Raw genomic sequence first — 23473 nt, 5'->3', positions numbered from 1 at the left:
TGGTGTGAGATTGGTGTGAGATTTCATCTAATAATTCACTTTTCTTTGCTGGTTACATGCAGGACCGAATTTAATAAAGTTGCTGGCCGCTAGACTTTTTCTTCATTTAATAATACCCATAATAAATATAATAAAGAATACATTCAATAGTAAATTAAAAAAAATTAATTATTATAAATATTTACTATAAATAATAAAAAAACTTCCTTATAAATGTCACGTTACGTTAAACTTATTGAGAGTACTTAAAAAGAGTACTAAAATATGTTATTTTATATATTATTTTTAATTTAATAAATAAATATTATTTTTTATTATAGAAAGAATATTTAAAAAGTTGTTAAATTTTTATATGTTATTTTTAATTCAATTTATGAATAAGAGTTGAAAATAATTTATGTTTGACAATTTTATACTGAAATTAATTTTAATAAAATAAATATTATTTGAATAATATTAATTAAAATTAATTTTAAGTAGATAATAACTAAAAAAAATATGATATTAAATTATAATATTATCTTTTTAAATTTATTATAATTTTTTTAGTATATATTTTTATATTATATAGTATTTTTTCTAATATTCTATTTTAGTATGCTATAATTTTTTACTATTATAATAAAAAATAATATTTATTTATTTATTAACTTAAAAATAACATATAAAAATTAATAAGTTAAGTTTATGGTAATTTAAATCAGTTAAGTTCGATTATACAAGGAAATAAACTGCCTGTAATTCGAATTGGTGTCATTCGAATTAGTGGGTGCTCACGTGCATATATAACTAGAAAATCAATGTGATTGGATTTACTCTAAGATTTTGTCCGTGCATAAATTAAATTGAACAGATTTGATTTGTATTTTCTATGGTAATTCGAATTGCACCGATTCGAATTAGTGTTAGATTGTGTAATTCGAACGGGTCTTATTTGATTTGCATAAAAACGTCCAGTTGGGAGATCTATGTAACATTTTTTATTTTGGGTGAATTGTATAATTTTAATTTCATCTTAGTTTATATATGCATTTTATCTTTTTAGATATGACACACAAACTCTAACTACACATCTATTTGACTTTTTTTTTTTAATTTAAAAGTTAAAATATTTTTGCATATATTCAAATTCAATAACGTTCAAGATCTATTTTAATAGATTTGTCAAGAGATTTTTTTTCTGTCATTTTTTTATTAAATAAAGTACATTTTATAAATTTTTTATTTTTTAAATGATTAATATGCGAAAAATGATTATAAACTTATCTTTTATACCATAAAAATAAAAGTATTTTTTATGAAAAATAAATTTATATAAAAATAGAATTCTTTTTATTTTTTATACCTTGCCGGCGCCACCGCACAAAATTATATATTTATATTATATGGATCGAATATATCGGAATAGTTTTCAAAAACAAGTTTAGCTTATTAGCATCCCTTCAATTCCGATCAAATCTCTACTTAATCATTTATCTCATATAATTTTAAATTTTTTGCTTTTATGCATATATTAAGGTCTATTAAATTATTTTTAAAATAATATGTCATTTATTTTTTATGATTTGTTAATTTTTTATTAATTAATATTTTTTCAATACTTAATCAAAGTATGTGGTTGAGCAGGATTCAAGAAAGCAATTTCTGCCAACCCGGGTCAATAGGGTAATTAAGTAATGTGTCCTTCTCAAAAGCGTTTTTACTGCTTCACCGACTCATGGCGAGATCAGAAAGTATTGTACCTTCCTCAGCTAATTCATTAACTATTAGAGCGCTCTCTTGCAAACACATCAACATTATTCTTTTGTTCTTTAGTTACATAAAATTACTGAATAGAAAATATTAATATGACTACCCATACAAAATATTTTGTAAAGATAATAACTAATTAAATCATTTAATATAATATATATTAACTTTTTAGTTATTACTTTTATACCGAGATATTTTACCGGATAATTAATTTACTCCATAAATTTATTTTTTACCTGATAAACAAATATCTGAATGCCACCTTCGAGAAACAATATCCTTCATACAAATTTGTCTGTCACTTTCGAGAAACAATATCCTTCTTCTAAATTTGTCTACACAAAAAATAGAAACAAGTGTCGTAAGAATATTAACACCCCCTGTGATAATTGTTAGGTCATCATTGACTCTGATACCACTCGTTGGGCCACCATGACCGATTAACCATCGGCTCTGATACCCTTGTTGGGCTACCATCGGCTCCGATACCACTTGTTAAGCTACCGTGGAGAGCTCTTGATCACTAGGGAGATTTCGGGAAGGAATCAAGTGAGAAAACATAAAATGAGAAGACACCACATCCAACTCAGGACCTTAAGGTAGTAAGTTAATGGGTCTTTCATCTTGTAAACTCCTCACTCTTTATTGTTTTCTTCAATGTAGAATTAATTTCATACACTACTCCTCACACTTGTAACATCAATCTTCCCCTCAAGTGTGAATCATCTCCACATCAAGTATCAACTCCCCTCTAACTCCTCGACTACATTTGAGTATTCGTCCATCACACTGCCGCACCACATCGCGGAACACGCCTACCAAATTATCTTTGTTGGGAAGACTTTCAATGCTTCATCTTGAATAGTCCTTAAACTGGACCGATTAACCATCGACTCTAATACCACTTGTTAGGCCACCATTAACTCTGATACTACTTGTTGAGCCACCATGACCGATTAACCATTGGCTCTGATACCCCTTGTCGGGCCACCATCGGCTCTGATACCACTTGATTTCTCCCTGTTGGTCGAGAGCTCTCCACAGTGGCCCAACAATAACTGTAGCCATGAGGGAGGCATCACTACCAAAGCCCAAAATGGTAAAAAGTACTGGAGTATAAAACATGATGACATTAATTTCGGTGAGTTGTTGGGAGACCGAAATGAAAGAGCAGAAAGTGAGTTGTGGCCTATATCTGCGTCGTATAATGTTCTTCCATGTGTTTTCCACCTTACTAGCTGCCTCGCTTGCATCAACAAGATCTTGATATTCCTTCATCAACATTAATAGTGCCACAGATTTTCTGCAATATTGTCTTGACTTTTACGTGTTGCCCTCTTTCAATCAAAGAGTTTAGTGTTTTCTCTAAGCAAAGAGACCTTACACACCGCAAAATTGCTGGCGCAGCTCTAATTTCCAATGATACTCTCCATCCATTTTTATGCTTCGAAGTTGCATAGTTGATGAGATTTACAGCTAGATTCTGACTGTGATCATCATTTGAAACCCAATGTTGAATACTCCTCTAATTTTAGCCAGAGCCATTTCAGATAAATAAATTGACACAAATAATTTTAACAACAGATAATAAAAAAATGATTAGTCTTAAAGAACTAACTATTAATGCATGTAGATTAAAAAACTTATATATTAATGATGTTGTTTTTCACTTGATTGAAATATCCAACACCAAAACCTAAAAATATTCGACTGATAAGGATATCAAAAAAAGTAGTTTAACTGAACTGAAACTAAACCAAAATTATTTTAAATAAACCAATTTTATAAAATTATAGTTTCTTTTTTTTTATATAAAAATCAGTTTATAAAAGATCAATTTTTATAGTTCAGTTTGCTATTAATCCAAATAAAACTTATTTCGAATTTCACTTTAATTAATTATCAGATTTTCTTATTAGCATCCTTTCAATCTGGATCAAATCTCTACTTAATCATTTATCTCATATAATTTCAAATTTCTCGCTTTTATGCATATATTAAAATGGTAAATTCTATTAAATTATTTCTAAAATAACATGTAATTTATTTTTTATGATTTATTAATTTTTATTAATTAATATTTTAATTTAATTACTAATTATACTATTAATTTAAATTTCTTAAATTTAACTAAAATTAGTATTTTAATTATAATAGAGACCATTTATAATTAGCTTGTTATTTAAAATAGATAATCTTCTTCACTAAAGAAGAAGAAACTGTTGGAATAATATAATGGAAGAAATTATTGAAGAATCATATATAACAAATTTACTAACTTAAACAATATTGGTTCTAATTAATAAATAATTAGACTCTATAGCTAGAACAAAGCAATGGAAACTCGTCTTAGCATAAAGAACATTTAGATATAGTTTGGGAAGTGTTTAGAGGTTTTGATTTAATAAAAAAACAATGGCCACGAGAAAAAAAATATCATTCTTAAAAAAAAATAATTTATCATTTAAATATATAAAAAATTTGTTATTATAACATTCGATGCAATATCATGTTTAAAAGTATATTTCTTTTTAATTTGATGACCTAACAATAACAAATATAGACTCTAATTTTAACTTTTAGTATTATCTAATTTTGACAACAATTAAAGATTCATGACAAAAAATATTAAAATAGAGTGAAATTCATTAGAGAAGGAGTAAATTTTAAGTTATTAATATAGTCAATAATCAAATTAATTAAAATATCAACCAATTAAAAATTGACACATCATAAAAAATAAATTATATGTTATTTTTGAGAGAGTTAGATAAAATTTACCATATATTAATTGTTTTCTATTAGCAAAATAACCATGTAAAGTTTGTATTCATATGAATCACCTCTTTTTTATGGAAACATAAATTAAATAATGAGTTAACCATAAAAATTAACGATCTTTTTAATTAATGTCAACACTTAATCAAAGCATGTGATCGAATAAGATTCAAGAAAGTAATTTTCGCCAACCCAGATCAATAGGGTAATTAAGCCATGCGTCCTTCTCAAAATCGTCTTTATTGCTTCACCGACTTAGATGGCGAGATCAGAAAGCATTGTACTTTCCTCATCTAATTCATTAACTACTAGAGTGCTCCCTTGCAAATACATCAACATTATTCTTTCATTCTTTAGTTACACAAAATGACTGAATAGAAAATATTAATCTGACTACCCATACAAGATATCTTGTAAAGATAATAACTAATTAAACCGTTTAGTATAATATATATTAACTTTTTAGTTATTACTTTTATACGGAGATATTTTACCTGATAATTAATTTTCTCCATAAATTTATTTTTTACCTGACAAACATGCATCTAAATGCCACCTTCGAGAAACAACATCCTTCTTCCAAATTTAATTTGTCTGCCACCCTTGAGAAACAAGTGTAGCAAGAACATTAACACCTCCTGTGATAACTATTAGGCCACCATTGACTCTGATACCATTCGTTGGGCCACTATGATCGATTATCCATCGGCTCTGATATCCCTTGTTGGGCCACCATCGGCTCTGATACCACTTGTTGGGCTACCGTGGGGAGCTCTCGACCACCAGAGAGATTTCAGAAAGGAATCAAGTGAGAAAACATAAGATGAGAAGACACCACATCCAACTCAAAACCTTAAGGTAGTAAGTTAATGGGTCTCTCATCTAATAAACTCCTCACTCTTTATTGCTTTCTTCAATGTAGAGCTAATTTCATACACTACTTCTCACACCTGCAATATCAATCTCCCCTTCAAGTGTGAATCATCTCCACATCAAGCATCAACTCCACTCTAACTCTTCCACTACATTTGAGTATTCGTCCATCACACTGCCACACCACACCGCGGAACACGCCTTCCGAACTATCTTTGCCAGGAAGACTTTCGACGCTTCACCTTGAATACTCCTTAAACTTGACCGATTAACCATCGGCTCTGATACCACTTGTTAGGCCACCATTAACTCTGATACTACTTGTTGGGCCACCATGACCGATTAACCATCGGCTCTGATACCCCTTGTCGGACCACCATCGGCTTTGATACCACTTGATTTCTCCCCGAAGTCTCCCTGCTGGTCGAGAGCTCTTCACGATGGCCCAACAATAACTGCCGACATGAGGGAGGCATCACTGCCAAAGCCCAAAATGATAAAAAGTACTGGAGCATAAAACATGATGACATTAATTCCAGTGAATTGTTGGGAGACCGGAATGAAAGAGCAGAAAGTGAGTTGTGGCCTATATTTGTGTCGTATAATGTTCTTCCATGGGTTTTCCATCTTACTAGCTGCCTCACTTGCATCAATAAGATCTTGATATTCCACATCAACATTGTTAGTACCACAGATTTTCTACAACATTGTCTTAACTTTTACGTATTATTCTCTTTCAATCAAAGAGTTTGGTATTTTCTCTAAACAAAAAGACCCTATACACAGCAAAACTGCTGACACAGCTCTAATTCCCAAAGATACTCTCTATCCATTTTTATGCTTCAAAGTTGCATAGTTGATGAGACTAACACTTAAAATTCTGACTGTGATCATCATTTGAAACCCAATGTTGAGTACTCCTCTAAATTTAGCCAAAGTCATCTCAGACAAGTAGATTGGAACAAACTATTTTAACAACAGATAATAAAAAAATGATTAGTATTAAAGAACTAACTATTAATGCATGTGGATTAGAAAACTTATATATTAATGATGTTTCTCACCTGATTGCAATATCCAACACCAAAACCTAAAAATATTCGATTGATAAAGGTTTTGAAAAAAGCAATTTAACTGAACTGAAACTAAACCAAAATTATTTTGAATAAACCAATTTTTTAGAACTATAGTTTCTATTTTTTTATATAAAAATCAGTTTATAAAAGATCAATTTTTATAGTTCAGTTTGCTATTAATGCAAATAAAATTATTTCTAATTTCACTTTAATTAATTATCAGATTTTCTCCTCTCTCTTTCTCTCTCTCTGCTTTTACTTCAAATAACTAGTTTTCATAATTGTCATAATTTTCTATTTTTAAATAAGATAACAAGTAATCGATCATCGTATTCCATTAATAATTAGTTAACTAAAAAATACAAATAATTTCAAATATAAAAACATAAAAGGCATAATAATTATGGAATAATGCAAAATAGTGACTCACTTATTCATTAGATAGCTATATCGATCATGAGATTTCATTATCAATTAGTTAGCTAAAAATAAATAAATAAAATAATTCAAAATTTAAAAACATAAAAAACATAATAATTATCGAGTAATGTAAAATAGTAAAAAGGTGAAAAAGGTGACTGACTTGAGAGAGAGAGGGAGGGAGGGAGGGAGGGAGAGAGGGGGAGAGGTTTAAGAAGTATTCAACGTGAAGCATTGAAAGTTTTTTCGACAATGGTGGTCCGGACAAATACTCATATGTGGTGTGTGAGAAGTGTAAGAATTAGTCCCTTATTAAAGAAAACAAAAAAAAAGTGGTGGTGTGTGAGAAGTATAAGAATTAGTCATACATTGAAGAAAACAAGGAAGAGTCATGAGTTTAGAGCCATTAACTTTATACCTTAAGATTTTGAATTAGATGTGGTATCTTCATATCTTATGGGGCATATCCCGAGGTGTTGTGCAGGGGTCTGTGGCGTGTGAAGAGTGTAAGAATTAGTCCTACATTGAAGAACGTAAGAAAGAGTGACGAGTTTATAAGATGAGAGACCCATTAACTTTACACCTTAAGGTTTTGAGTTTGATGTGGTGTCTTTTTCTCTTATGTTTTCTTACTTAGTTCCTCCCCAAGGTCTCCCAGATGATCGAGAGCTCTCCATGGTGCCCCAACAATTTGCAGTATCGATTGATACCGAATCATCCAGCATTGGTTGATACACAACCGGAAAGAATTTAACCAAAAATGGTTCCATAAATGTGATTCCTCCCGTGATACTAATATTATATCCAAAGAGAAGACCTCCCATGGCAACAACAAAACATGTAAATAACACTAATACTGTCACCTCTGTCTCATATTGCCTTCCACCAGTTTTAACATTAACACCTCCTGCCATGTTTGAAACTTTAATTTTTCTTATTACAAAGATGTGATTAATTTTTCTTGTATTTGTATGTAGTCTTAGCTTGCTACAAGAAAACACCACAGATGTTTTACTAATTTATTATGCTTCTGGTTGTTCTTTTTTGCTCTTTTTTTTTCTTCTTCTTCTCTATCTCACTGTTTTAGTGTTGGTAATAATTGATCGATAAACATGTTTAATTATAGGGTATTATATTGGAAGCAACCCATATAAAATTTCTAAAAATATCCACAACTGACACTAGAAATAGCTTCCAAATACTGTCACAGATTTTTTTAATTTGGCTATAAGTATTACAAACGTCATTTGAATTTTTGAAAAATTACGAAAGAGAAATATTTTATTAATGAATTTGGGTATCAGGACATTCATCTTTTGATTGTAAACTATTTTCAATACCATAACAACACACTAATACTGTTAAGTAGCAAGTGTAAGGAGTGTAAGTATTAGTCCAGATTGAAAAAAACAAGGAAGAGTAAGGAGTTTATAAGAGAAGAGACCTATTAACTTTACGCCTTAAGGTTTTGAGTTTGATGTAGTGTCTTTTCATCTTATGTTTTCTTACTTGGTTCCTGTCCGAAATCTCTTTGGTGGTCGAGAGCTCTTCACGATGGCCCAACAAGTCGTATTGGGTGTATGAGGAGTAACAAGGAAGAGAGAAAAAGAGAGAGAACTAGAAAAGTATTGAAACTAATTTTTTTTATATATTGAAAAATTGATTTTAGCATATAAACCAGTTTATAAATTAGTTTGTCATATAAAATAGTTCAATTTTTAAACTATTTAAAATTATTTGGTGCAGTTTCAGTTTATCTTATGAAAAAACTGAACCATGAAGACTCCTATCTACCAATGATAAGCATTTAAATGTTAATTATGCAAGTATACAATAGTGCTCCAATAAAAAAAATAGGCCACATAAAAACATGGATGGCTTGGGTCCAAACAATCTTGAGATTGTGGTAGCAATAAAAAGAAGCTATTATTGCCACAAATTTAACCAAGAGTGGTTCCATAGATGTGATTCCTCCCGTGATACCAACATCATACCCAAAGATAAGACCTCCCATGGCAGCAACCGAACATGAAATTAACACAAATGCTGTCGTCTCTCCCTCATGTTTCCTTCCACCAGTTTTAACATAGGCACCTCTTATCATGTTTAAAACTTTAATTTTTCTTATTACAAAGATGTGATTGATTTTCCTTGTATTTGTATGTAGTTTGAGCTTGCTACAAGAAAATACTACAGATGTTCTACTGATTTATAAGATGAGAGACCTATTAACTTTACACCATAAGGTTTTGAGTTGGATGTGGTATCTTTTTATCTTATGTTCGCTTACTTGGTTCCTGTCGAAGTCTCCTCGGATGGTATCAGAACCGATGGTTAATCGGTTTGGTGGTTCAAGGAGTATTCAATGTTAAGGAACATTTAAGGAACACTGAAGAGTCGAAAGCCTCCCCAACAAGGATGGTCAGGACGAATACTCATATGTGGTGTATAAGGAGTAGCATGGAAGAGAGAGATATTGAAACTAATTTTTTACATGTTAAAAATGGATTTACATTATAAACCAGTTTATAAATTGGTTTGTTATATGAAATAATTCAACTTTTAAATTATTTAAAATGGTTTGGTGTAGTTTTAGTTTAGCTTATGAAAAAACTGAACCATGAAGACTCCTATAGATCGATGATAAGCATTTAAAAGTTAATTGGACAACCATTCAACAGTTCTTCAAAATATGCCACGCAAAAACTTGGACGGCTTGTGTCCAAACAATATTAAGGTTGTGGTAACAAAAAAATAAGCTATTATTGCCATGAGATACAGAGGAGATGAACAACGTGAGTAACTGGTTGTCAAACTTGCAGTATTGATTGGTACCGTAATCATTCAGCATTTGTTGATACATAATCGGAAAGAATTTAATCAGGAATGGTTCCATAGATGTGATTCTTCCCGTGATATCAACATCATACCCAAAGAGAAGACCTCCCATGGCAGCAACAAAACATGTAATTAACATGAATGCTGTCACCTCTCCCTCATATTGCCTTCCACCAGTTTCAACATAGGCACCTCCTACCATGTTTAAAACTTTAATTTTTTTTATAATAAAGATATGATTTATTTTTCTTGTATTTGTATGTAGCCTTTAGCTTGCTACAAGAAAACACCATAGATGTTCTATTAATTAATTATGCTTCTACTTGTTCTTTTTTGCTCTTTTTTTCTTATTCTCTATCTCACTGTTGTAATAGTAATAATAATTGATCGATAAACATGTTTAATTATAGAGTATTACATTGAAAGCAACTCATATAAACTTTCTAAAAATATTCACAACTGACACTAAAAATAGCTTTCAAATACTGTCACAGATTTTTCTATTTTTGCAATAAGTATCACAAACGTCATTTAAATTTTTGAGAAATTGTCAAAGAGAAATATTTTGTTAATGAATTTGGATATCAGGGCATTAATATTTTGATTGTAAACTATTTTCAATACCATACAACACACTAATAATGTTAAGAAGCAAGTATCTGGAGTGTAAGAATTAGTTTCACATTGAAGAAAATAAAGAAAAGTAAGGAGTTTATAAGATGAGAGACCTATTAATTTTACACCTTAAGATTTTGAGTTAGATGTGGTGTCATTTCCGCTGATCGAGAGTTCCTAAAAAGTGGTATCAGAGGCAATTGCTAATTGATATGGTGGTTATGGAGTATTCAAAGTGAAGCATCGAAAGCCTTCCCAACAAGGATGGTCCGGACGAATACTCATATGGTGTGTATGAGTAGTAACAAGGAAGAGCGAGAAAGAGAGAGAGATATTAAAACTAACTTTTTTTATATGTTAAAAAGTTGATTTTAGCATATAATACAGTTTATAAATTTATTTGTCATATGAAATAGTTCAACTTTTAAACTATTTAAAATGCTTTGGTACACTTTTAGTATGGCTTATGAAAAAACTGAACAATGAAGATACCTATAGATGGATGATAAGCATTTAAACGTTAATTGTGCAACCATTCAACAATGCTCTAATAAGAAAAAATAGGCCACGCAAAAATTGGATGGCTTGTGTCCAAACAAACTTGAGATTGTGGCAGCAAAAAAAGAAGCTATTATTGCCACAAGATACAGACAAGAGGTAAACAACGTGAGTAGCTGGTTGTCTAACTTGCAGTATTGATTAGTACCGGAATCATCAAGCATTTGTTGATGCACAACTTGAAAGAATTTAACTAAGAATGGTTCCATAGATGTGATTTCTCCCGTGATACTAACATCATACCCAAAGAGAAGACCTCTCATGGCAGCAACAAAACATGTAACTAATACAAATGTTGTCACCTCTCCCTCATATTATCTTCCACCAGTTTCAACGTAGGCACCTCCTACTATGTTTGAAACTTTAATTTTTCTTATTATAAAGATGTGATTAATTTTTCTTGTATTTGTATGTAGCCTTATCTTGCTACAAGAAAACACCATAGATATTCTATTAATTAATTATGCTTCTGCTTATTCTTTTTTGCATTTTTTTCTTCTTTTTTTCTGTCTCACTAATGTAGAGATAATAATAATTGATTGATAAACATGTTTAATTCTAGGATATCATATTGGAAGCAACTCATGTAGGATTTTTAAAAATATTCACAACTGACACTAAAAATAGCTTTTAAATACTGTCACAAATTTTTCTATTTTAGCAATAAGTATCACAAACGTCATTTAAATTTTTGATGAATTGTCAAAGATAAATATTTTGTTAATGAATTTAGATATAAGAGCATTCGTTGATTGTAAACTATTTTTAATACAATACAACACACTAATAATGTTAAACAACAAGTGTAAAGAATGTAAGAATTAGTCCTACATTGAGAAACCTATTAACTTTACATCTTAAGGTTTTGAGTTAAATGTGGTGTATTTTCATTTTATGTTCTCTTATTTGGCTCCTGTCCGAAGTCTTCTCGGTGGTCGAGAGCTCCCCATGGTGGCCCAATAAGTCGTATCAGAGCCGATGGTTAATTGACCTGGTGGTTTAAGGAGTATTCAATTGGTTTAAGAAGTTGGTTCAAGGAGTATTCAACGAGAAGTATCGAAAGTCTTCTCGACAAGGGTGGTCCGGAAAAATATTCATATGTAGTGTGTGAGGGGTGTAAGAATTAGTCTCACATTAAAAAAAAAAGGATGAGAGCCGATGGTGAACCGGTCTGGTGGTTTGAGGAGTATTCAAGGTGAAGTATAGAAGACGAATACTCATATGTGGTATATAAGAAGTGTAAGAATCAGTCCCACATTAACGAAAATAAGAAAGACTGAAGAGTTAATAGTTTGGTCCCACATTTAAGATTTTGAGTTGGATGTGGTATCTTCTCAACTTATGTGCTCTCATTTGGTTTTTCCCTGAAGTTTTTCTTCCCAATAAGAATAATCTAGACAAATACTCATATCTTGTGTGTGAGGAATAACAAGGAAGAGAGAGATATTAAAACTAATTTTTATATGTTAAAAATTAATTTTAACATATAAACCATAAACTGGTTTATCATATGAAATATAGTTTGGTTCAACTTTTAAACTATTTAAAATGATTTAGTGTAGTTTCAGTTTAGCTTATGAAAAAACTGAACCATGATTATTCCTATCGATCGATGATAAACATTTTAATGTTAATTGAAAAACCATTCAACAGTGTTCCAATAAGGAAAAATAGGCCACCCAAAAATATGGATGGCTTGTGCCCAAACAATCTTGAGGTTGTGATAGCAAAAAGAAGTTACTAATACTGCAAGATACATAGAGGAGGGGAACAACAAGAATAGCTGGTTGTCAAACTTACCGTATTGATTGGTACCATAATCACTCAGTATTTGTTGATACACAACCGAAAAAAATTTATCCAATAATGGTTCCATAGTTGTGACTCCTCCCATGACACTAAAATCGTACCTAAAGAGAAAATCTTCCATGGCAACAACAAAACATGTAATTAACACGAATGCTGTCACCTCTCTTTCATATTATCGTCCACCAGTTTTAACGTAGCCATCTCCTGCCATCTTTCTAATTTTAATTTTTCTTATTACAAAGATGTGATTGATTTTTCTTGTATTTGTATGTAGTCTTAGCTTGTTACAAGAAAACATCATAGATGTTCTACTAAATAATTATGCTTCTACTTGTTCTTTTATGCTCTTCTTCTTCTTCCCTATCTCTGTTGTAGTGATGATAATAAATTATTGATAAACATGTTTAATTATAGGGTATTACATTGAAAGCAACTCATATAAGATTTCTAAAAATATTCACAACTGACACTAAAAATTGCTTCCAATTACTGTCACAAGTTTTTCTATTTTGGCAATAAGTGCCAACAAACGTCATTTGAATTTCTAAGAAACTGTCAAAGAGAAACATTTTATTAATGAATTGGGATGGTATATCATTCATCTTTTGACTGTAAAGTATTTTCAACACCATACAACACACTAATAATGTTAAGTTGTAAGTGTGAGGAGTGTTAGAATTAGTTCCACGTTGAAGAAAATAAGGAAGAATAAGGAGTTTATAAGATGAGAGATCCATTAACTTTACACCTTAAGATTTTGAGTTGGATGTGGTATCTTTTTATTTTATGTTCTCTCACTTGGTTCCTCCCTAAAGTCTCTCTGATGGTCGAGAGCTCTCCACGGTGACCCAACAAGTGGTATCAGAGCCAATGGTTAATCGGTCTGGTAATTTTAGGAGTATTCAATTGGTTTAAGGAGTATTTAACTTGAAGAGCATTGAAAGTCTTCTCGATAAGGGTAGTCTGGATAAATATTCATATGTGGTATGTGAGGATTGTAAGAATTAGTCTCACATTGAAGAAAACAAGAAAGAAAGCCGATGGTTAATTGATCTGGTGGGTTAAGGAGTACTTAAGATGAAGCATCAAAGAAGAATACTCATATGTGGTGTGTGAAGAATGTAAGAATTAGTCCCACATTAAAGAAAAAAAGGACGAGAGCCGACGATTAATCGGTTTGGTGGTTTAAGGAGTATTCAAGGTGAAGTATCAGAGACGAATACTCATGTAGTGTGTGAGGAGTGTAAGAATTAATCCCACGTTGAAGTAAACAATGAAGGGTGATGAGTTTATAATATGAGAGACCCATTAACTTTACACCTTAAGGTTTTGAGTTGGATGCGGTGTCTTCTCATCTTATGTTCTCTCACTTGGTTCCTCCCCGAAGTCTCCTCGTTGGTCGAGAGCTCCTCACGATGTCCTAACAAAAGGTATTAGAGCTGTGGTATCTTTTCATCTTATGTTCTCTTACATGGTTCCTCTTTGAAGTCTCTCTGATGGTTGAGAGCTCCCCACAGTGTCCTAATAAGTGGTATCAGAGTTGATGTTTAATCGATCTGGTGGTTTAAGGAAGTATTCAACGTGAAACATCGAAAGTCTTCCCGACAAGGATGGTTTGGACCAATACTCATATGTGGTGTGTGAGGAGTAACGAGAAAGAGAGCTGATGGTTAATTGGTCTGGTTGTTTAAGGAGTATTCATGGTGAAACATCGAAGATGAATACTCATATGTAGTGTATAAGGAGTGAGTCCCACATCCCATTCACTTTACACCTTAAGGTTTTGAGTTGGATGTGGTGTCTTCTCATCTTATGTTCTCTCACTTGGTTCTTCCGCGAAGTCTTCCAATGCAAGTAGTCGATAGCTCCTGATGCGGATTTTGAAAACTACAAACTAACCGGCAAGTGTATCGCGTCGTACCAAGTAATACCTCATGTGAGTGAGAGTCGATCCCACGAGGATTGATGGACCAAAAAATAATAGTTGAGTGATTTACTTAGTTAGACAAGCAAAAATGAATGTTTTGAGTTCAAATTGTATTAAACAGTAATTTAGAAGATTTAAGAAAGCAAATAGTAAAGTGGTTGTAAGAAACAATGTGAGAAAGCAGTTAAGGTTTTTGAGATGTTCAAATTTCAGAATTAACAATTCTTATTAACTACTTTAATTATGCAAAGATTCCATTCATAGCAAACTTTAAGTGATTAGACTCCAATTCCTTGGTACTTTAATCCTCCTCTAACTCAATTAACTGCCAATTTCTTGGTCACTTAATCTAATTAGAAGGTTTAAGTTAAAATCCTAGTTTGTAAGCCACACAAAATCCTAAAGATTCAAAGATGATATAATTATATGTCACGTATCACATTAAATTCAGATAATTAGAGAGTTATGATAATTCAGTTTCAAGCTGTTATTTAGGTGAATGTAAATCAATGCAAAAATTAGGAGTAGAAAACAATAGTTATTAATCCATCCAAATAAATAGAAAATAATAGTTCATAAGAAAGAATCTCTTTAACTTTTTTTTTAATTTAAGAGTTAGTAATTTTTGTAGGTATTTCAACTCATTAACGTTCAATACAAGACGTGCTCTAATAGACTTGTAACAAGTGACAAATCCAAAAATAATTTAATAAGGACAAATAAATATTATTATCACATACTATTTAAAAAAAAAATTCAAATTGTAAGGGAGGACTTGCTCCCGCTACAATATATATATCCGTCCCTAGGCTTGCTAAGAGATTGTCTTCGTATCATTTTTTTATTAAATAAGATATATTTTATAAACTTTCTATTTTTTTTAAATGATTGATATGTGAGAAAAGATTATAGACTTATCTTTTATATCATACAAATAAGTAATTTTTTGGTGAAAAATAAATTTGGATAAAGAATATTTTTTTTATTAAATTTAGAAAAAAATATGTGCATTGTTGCACATAACAATTTTTTATGTAATTTTTTTTGTTAAACAAAAATTTTTATTCTTTACTAAAACTTCATTGTAGTATAATCAAAAAATAAAGTATGCCAAATAAGAAATAATAGAAGTATCCTTTATTTTTGTTTAATTATCATTTTTCCTTTAATTATAATTGAGAAAATTTTAAAATAGCCTCCAACAATTATTTCAAAAGACAACGAGGTTCTTGACAAAAAAAAAAAAAGCTAACTCGGTCCTTGAGCTTTATTTTTATGGTATTGATTAGTCTTTGTGCAAAAAAAATCAATGTTATTTTTTTTGTACAGAGACTAATCAATCCTAAAAAAAAATATCAAAAATCGGATTAGGTATTTCTTTTTTTTAGAAACTTCATTGTCCTTTCAAAATAATTATCAGGGGTAGTGGGTATTCACTCATTATAATTTCAGTTGAGAACTAGTATTATTACCATCCAAAATTTTAACGAGCATACACAAGTGAACCATAAGCCTTACCACGTGCCTATTTTCCGCATATGCGTTGTAAGAAAAGTTTATTTGTTTTCTTTCGTACTTTTAAAAAAAGGTAATTATTCTGATAAGATTACTAATTTATATCTATTGTTATAATATAAAAAATTGATAAGTATTTTTTTTTAGTTAATTGATTTTGACTTTTTTTGAGATTATTAAATTGATATAATTAATTTGATTTTAATTTTAATTTTTTATTAAAAAAATATATTTTCATAGAAATTTATTTAGTCATTTAATAAAAAATATTTATACAAATATATTTATTTTTTATAATTATTTATAAAGATATTTTTGTACATATAGTAATATAATATTTTTAAAAAATAAATAAAAACTATAGACAAAAATAAATATAATCTACATGGTAGGTTTTTATTTATCTATTTTAATTTTTATATTGTATCAATATATATAAATTTGTGATCGTATTCTAAATTTGTCATTTGTTATTTTTTAGTAAAAATTTATTTGTCTTATTTCTAAATTTTAAGGGTCTTAACTATGTAGATTATCAACAACATATTCTATGTTGATTGACATCATGTTATTTGTGTTTTGTTAAGACATTGCCTTAGAAACCAAAAAGCTAATTAAATAATAAAGGTATTGAGGAGGATTTGTGTATGTTTTAGTTGTATTTGTATTATGAGGCCTCTGACTATGTTTTACATTTGAGCATCGGTAAGAATTTATATACTTAAATGATTTAATAAATTTGATTAAATTATTATTTAATAATTATTAATTATCAATTTTATAAAAAGTTAATCGAAATTTTTATATTAAGTGTTCTCACCTGCTGTTTGTCAGCCTTTTATTTGGTAGATACGTAATAAATTTTCATTTTTTCTCTTTAAAGAATTAGTCCATCTTAACTTTCTTTTTCTTCATATTTTAAACTTATTCAACCTCACTGCTCAGCATATTTATTTTCATTTTCCATTTCTAAACGTAGAGTCGTAGATTTTAGGTTTGGTCACTTTATTTTTTAGTGTGCAGGTTTGATTTCCTTGATATTAGAGGGTGTTTATAATACGATTTGGTCTCAATTTTAAATTCTAAACACGGTTCGAATTCGATAGGGTTAAGTCAAACACGAAATCAAATTAAATGACTTGGCTAAATCATTCAATTGAGTCAAGACCAAAGTTCAAATCACCCGATCTGACCAGACTAAACCATTTTCCATTATTATTATTATTATTATTATTATTATTATTATTATTTGACCAGACTAAACCATTTTTCATTATTACTATTATTATTATTATTATTATTATTATTATTATTATTATTATTATTATTATGTACTTGTTGAATTGTTATAATATTTTTCATTGTGTTTATCATAATCTTTTAATTTTATTAATTCAGTTTTCTAAATAAGTTTTATATTTAGTAAAATAAATTTATTTGTTTTTAATTGAGTGAGTTTACACTTGATTTGTTGAGTCCAATTCTAATAAAATATTTTACTTTTATAATATATATTTGGCTGTGGCAATTATTGATGAATTAGAATTTATATAAAACAAATTTATACTAATTTTTAACGCTACATCTTAAGTTTCATTAGTTGGATCTTTTTATCGATGTGCCATGCTTTTTTTTTTGAAATATATTATTAAAATGTCATAATCTTTTGAAGGTAATTATCTAAATGCCACTCTTTTAATTTGTTAAGTTTTAAATTTTTAATTATAATTAATTATAGTAATATAAAAAGAGTGACATCTAAGTTAATAGTTTTAAAAGAAAAACATTTTGATATTAAGTTTTGAAAAAAAAAAGTGACATATTGATAAAAAAAAAATCCATTAGTAACAAGTTGTTTTTATTTATTTATTTTAGTTTAGATTTCATATGAAGTCCATTTTCATCTGGTTTGGGCTCCAATTTTATTGTGATCTGAAAATAATGAAAGTTTACGTACTAAATGAGTAAAAATCTGAAAATCAACCTGATTAATATTTAAAGTCGAATCTAAACAAAGACAGATCCGATTTCATCTTACGTAGAAACATTCCCTAGTTGACACACGAAAATTTTGATATCTTATATTAAAGATATCTACTATACACCTGAGCAAAAAAAAAATTATACACCGTTAATATAAGATTTAGTTTGGTAAAATTTTTACTTTTTAAAAATAGTTTATAAAAATGATAGTATTTGTATTTGATAAATTAAATTAAAAATAATTTTTAATAAATATAAAAAAAACAAACACATTTGATAAAATAGTTTTTAAAATTTAAAAATACTATAATAAATATTAATGTAAGTATTTGTTCATACCCTGACCCAATGTTAAAGGCCCAGGTCCAATCGAAAGGCCTGATCCAATAGATTAAGCCTAGTAAAGCACCGACCTCCACTTAAGAGGTCGGTGTCCACCACGACTCAGTACGAAGAAGTCGGTTATGAGATTAGCTGGCAGATAAATACTCATTCGAATGAGTAACCGCCCCTGAAATCTCTCTAACCACTTCATAAAGCCATATCTTAACCTCCCCAAGATAATGGGACGGTTATTATCCTAAAGATACGGCACTACTCCAACGGTGGTTATTGGCTCACCACTATAAGTACACTGACACCAATCAGGTATTTCTAAGCCCAATACTCTCTAGACCTGCTCACACCCTTGCTAACTTAGGCATCGGAGTGTCTTTGCAGGTACCACCCCCCATTCCTGCACGCGAGCAAGTCGGACGGAGCCTCCCGAGTTGCAGACACACCCGGAGTTCTCCTCCTTCATACACTTGGGCCATCAAACGTCATCCACCTTATTAATCTCCGGTTACCCACCGTAACATTGGCGCCGTTGTCGGGGACCCGAGAGATCATCCATCGATGGCGGATAGATTCCACGAAGAAGTCCATGCGGAAACGGATTCCGAAGAAGAGAATCTGAACGCAGGTAATGACAACGTGGATGTAACCCTCCACCAGGAAGTTAATGATCAACATAGAAAAGGCACCTCCGGGGTAAAAAACCCGAAGGCAAATCCTTCAGACGAGCGAGAATCGGAAAAGGGTGGACCATCCCACGTAACTGAACTAATGGGGTTGGTCCACAGTCGCTTAGAACAATTGGAGCAAGAGCGGGAGAAGCAGAAAGAAACTGAAAGGTACCTCAAAGAGGAGATGGAACGGCGAAAAGAGTTAGAAAGAAAACTCTTACAGCTAGAATCCTCCCTCAAGGGCCATAACTCCCGTGACGACCAAGAAGACCAATTCCCGGGTGGAGAGGATCCCTTCAGTGAGGACATCATGAGGGCAAAAGTTCCGAGAAACTTTAAAAGCCCTGATATGGACCTCTATGACGGGACCACGGACCCAAAGCATCATCTAAGCAACTTCAAAAGTCGGATGTATCTAGCCGATGCCTCCGACGCTACGAGATGCAAAGCTTTCCCGACCACTTTATCAAAAGCGGCAATGAAGTGGTTCGATAGCCTCCCACCAAGATCTATCACCAGCTTTGAAGACCTCTCAAGGAAGTTTCTGATGAGGTTTTCAATTCAGAAAGATAAGGTAAAACATGCACCGAGCCTCCTGGGAGTAAAATAGGAGGTCGGAGAGTCTTTGCAAGCCTATATGGACAGGTTCAACAAAGCATGTTTGGAGATACAAGACCTGCCCACAGAGGCAGTCATAATGGGGCTAGTCAATGGGCTCAGAGAAGGTCCTTTCTCACAGTCCATATCTAAAAGACACCCCGTTTCTCTAAGTGATGTACAAGAAAGGGCCGAGAAGTACATCAATATGGAAGAGAATGCGAAATTAAGAGACCTGAGTTGGCGACCCGGACCCCCTCCCTCATCCAAGGAGAGGGAAAGGAAAGTCAAGAAGAAGGAAGAACTCGGTCTCGAAAGGCCCAGAAAATATCACTCTTATACTCCTCTCAAAACCTCTATAGTGGATGTATACAGAGAGATTTGCCACACTGAAAAGCTGCCACCCCCTAGACCTATTAAAAACAAAAAAGGGGGAAGCCGCAGCGACTACTGTGAGTACCATAAAATATATGGTCACTCCACCAACGACTGTTACGACCTCAAAAATGTGATAGAAAAGCTGGCCAGAGAAGGTCGGCTTGATAGATATCTCATGGAAAGGTCGGACACTCACGGGAAAAGAAAGCGAGATGATATGGATAGAAGAGATCCACCACCGCAGACTCCAGAGAGACATATTCATATGATCTCGGGAGGATTTGCGGGAGGGGGCCTCACTAAATCCTCTCGCAAAAGACATCTCAAAAGAGTCTACCAAGTCGAGGAAGAGACACCCGACTTCCCCACTATCTCATTCACGAAAGAAGATGGGCAAGGGATAATTCCCGGGCATGATGATCCCGTGGTGATAACTATGATCCTAGCCAATGCCCATCTCCACAGAACCCTAGTAGACCAAGGAAGCTCGGCGGACATCCTTTTTAAGCCCGCCTTCGACAAGCTAGGGTTAGATGAAAAAGAGTTGAGAGCCTACCCCGACACCCTATACGGATTGGGGGATACGCCAATAAAACCACTGGGATTCTTACCCCTTCACACCACTTTTGGAAAAGGGGAAAAATCAAGGACTCTGAGCATAGACTTCATAGTCATAGATGAAGGGTCAGCCTACAATGCCTTAATCGGCAGGACTACTCTTAATCGCCTGGGAGCAGTGGTATCTACTCCCCACCTTTGCATGAAATTCCCAACCCCGGGAGGAATAGCAACGGTGAGGGGAGATCAAAAATTGGCAAGAAAGTGCTACAACGAAAGCCTAAATCTGAGAGGAAAAGGCAAAGAAGTCCACACCATTGAGTTAGGCGGCACAAGAACCAGAGAGGAGCTGCGAACCCAACCGGGAGGAAAAACCGAGGAGATACAAGTCGGTGAGGAGGAAGGAAAAAACACTTACATAGGAGCCAACCTAGGGGAAACCCTAAAACAAAGGTTGGGAGAACTCCTAAGAGCTAATTCCGACCTCTTCGCATGGAAGGCTTCCGACATGCCCGGGATTGATCCCGAGCTCATGTCCCACAAGCTCTCGGTTTTCCCAGGGTCCCGACCTGTACAGCAAAGAAGACGCAAGCTCGGCCCAGAACGAGCCTCAATAGTAGAAGAACAAGTACAGGCGCTCTTGGAAGCCGGCTTTATTAGAGAGGTCAAATACCCAACGTGGCTAGCCAATGTAGTGCTAGTCAAGAAACAGAATGGCAAATGGAGAATGTGCGTCGACTATACCGACTTGAATAAGGCATGTCCTAAGGACCCTTATCCTCTACCGAGTATTGATACCCTGGTGGACTCCAGCTCGGGGTACCAATACCTGTCATTCATGGATGCCTACTCGGGATATAACCAAATCCCGATGCACGAACCCGACCAGGAGAAAACATCGTTCATCACACCAAAAGCCAACTATTGCTACGTGGTCATGCCATTCGGACTAAAGAATGCAGGAGCCACGTATCAAAGGCTGATGAACAAAGTGTTTTCCCCCATCTAGGGAGCCTAATGGAGGTATACGTCGACGACATGTTAGTAAAAACCAAGCAAGAAAACGACCTCTTAGCCGATCTCTCACAAGTCTTCAACACTATAAGGTTGCATGGGATGAGACTAAATCCCGCAAAATGCGCCTTCGCAGTAGAAGTGGGGAAATTTCTAGGCTTCATGCTAACACAAAGAGGGATTGAGGCCAATCCCGACAAATGCAGAGCCATCCTAGAAATGAAGAGCCCGACTTGTTTGAGAGAGGTTCAGCAGCTCAATGGCCGACTTGCAGCCCTCTCCAGATTTTTGGCGGGATCGGCACTGAAATCTCTTCCTCTATTTTCTTTATTGAGGAAGGGATGCCAATTTGAATGGACTTCGGAATGCGAGGAGGCATTCCAAGAGTTCAAAAAATTCTTAAGCCAACCTCCCATTTTAACTCGACCAATACCAGGAAAGGACCTCGTTCTATACCTATCCGTAGCAAACAGGGCTGTCTCTTCAGCCCTGATCAGAGAAGACGAGGTCGGACAACACCCGGTCTATTTCATCAGTAAGGTACTACAAGGCCCCGAACTAAGGTATCACAAACTTGAGAAGTTTGCCTATTCCTTAGTGATAGCCTCGCGAAGGTTGCGACCTTACTTCCAGGCTCACACAATAAGAGTCCGCACAAACCAACCCATGAAGCAAATCCTCCAAAAGACGGATGTTGCAGGGAGAATGGTTCAATGGGCGATAGAACTCTCCGAGTTCGACCTGAGATATGAAACTCGGACAGCAATTAAAGCCCAATGCCTCGCCGACTTCGTTGCAGAATATGCAGGAGAACAAGAAGAAAAACCGACTACATGGGAACTCTATGTAGACGGATCTTCCAACAAAACAGGGAGCGGCGCAGGCATAATATTGGTAGATGAAAAAGGAACCCAAATAGAGGTATCCTTAAAATTTGAATTCCCGGCCTCGAACAATCAAGCAGAATATGAGGCCTTGATTGCCGGGTTAAAACTAGCAGAGGAAGTTGGTGCCACTAAGGTAGCAATCTACAGCGACTCACAGGTGGTGACCTCCCAAATAAGCAGAGAGTATCAGGCAAAGGACCCTAATATGAAAAGGTACTTGGAAAAAACCTTGGAGCACCTCGGGCGCTTCGCAGAAACCGAGGTTAAACACATAACTCGGGATCTAAATAGTAGAGCGGACGCCCTCTCCAAATTAGCAAGTACCAAACCAGGAGGAAACAACAGAAGCCTGATTCAAGAAACCCTTCAAGAACCCTCGGTAGCAAAAACAGAAGATAAACAAGAGACACTTGAGGTAGTCGGTTTAAACCTCGGATGGATGAATCCCTTAGTCGAATACCTGAAATTCAACATCCTCCCTAAAGAGGAAAAAGAAGCCAAAAAGATCCGAAGGGAAGCACAACACTATACCCTGGTAAGAAATGTCCTTTACAGAAGAGGGATATCAACGCCATTATTAAAGTGCGTACCGACCTCAAGGACCACCGAGGTGTTGGAGGAGGTACATAGTGGGATCTGCGAAAACCATCTAGGAGCAAGGTCACTCGCCAGGAAAGTAATCCGAGCAGGATTCTATTGGCCGACCTTGCAAAAGGATGCCACAGACTTTGTGAAAAAGTGCCAGCCATGCCAGATGCATGCAAATTTCCACGTAGCTCCACCCGAAGAGCTCATCAGTATCACTTCTCCCTGGCCCTTCGCAAAATGGGGAATGGATTTGTTAGGCCCTTTTCCCCAAGCACCAGGACAAGTTAAATACTTGATCGT

General features: G+C 33.4%; 1 pseudogene; it reads right to left on the bottom strand.

The window, feature by feature from the left end:
• Positions 1-1707: 1707 nt before the first annotated feature.
• LOC130957870 (sugar transport protein 10-like) lies at positions 1708-12786 on the bottom strand (annotated as a pseudogene).
• Positions 12787-23473: the final 10687 nt, after the last annotated feature.

The sequence above is a fragment of the Arachis stenosperma genome, chromosome 10 (assembly GCF_014773155.1).
Source record: "Arachis stenosperma cultivar V10309 chromosome 10, arast.V10309.gnm1.PFL2, whole genome shotgun sequence".
Lineage (NCBI taxonomy): Eukaryota > Viridiplantae > Streptophyta > Magnoliopsida > Fabales > Fabaceae > Arachis > Arachis stenosperma.
Note: the sequence above shows the minus strand (reverse complement) of the source record. Positions and strands in the feature narration are given on the sequence as shown.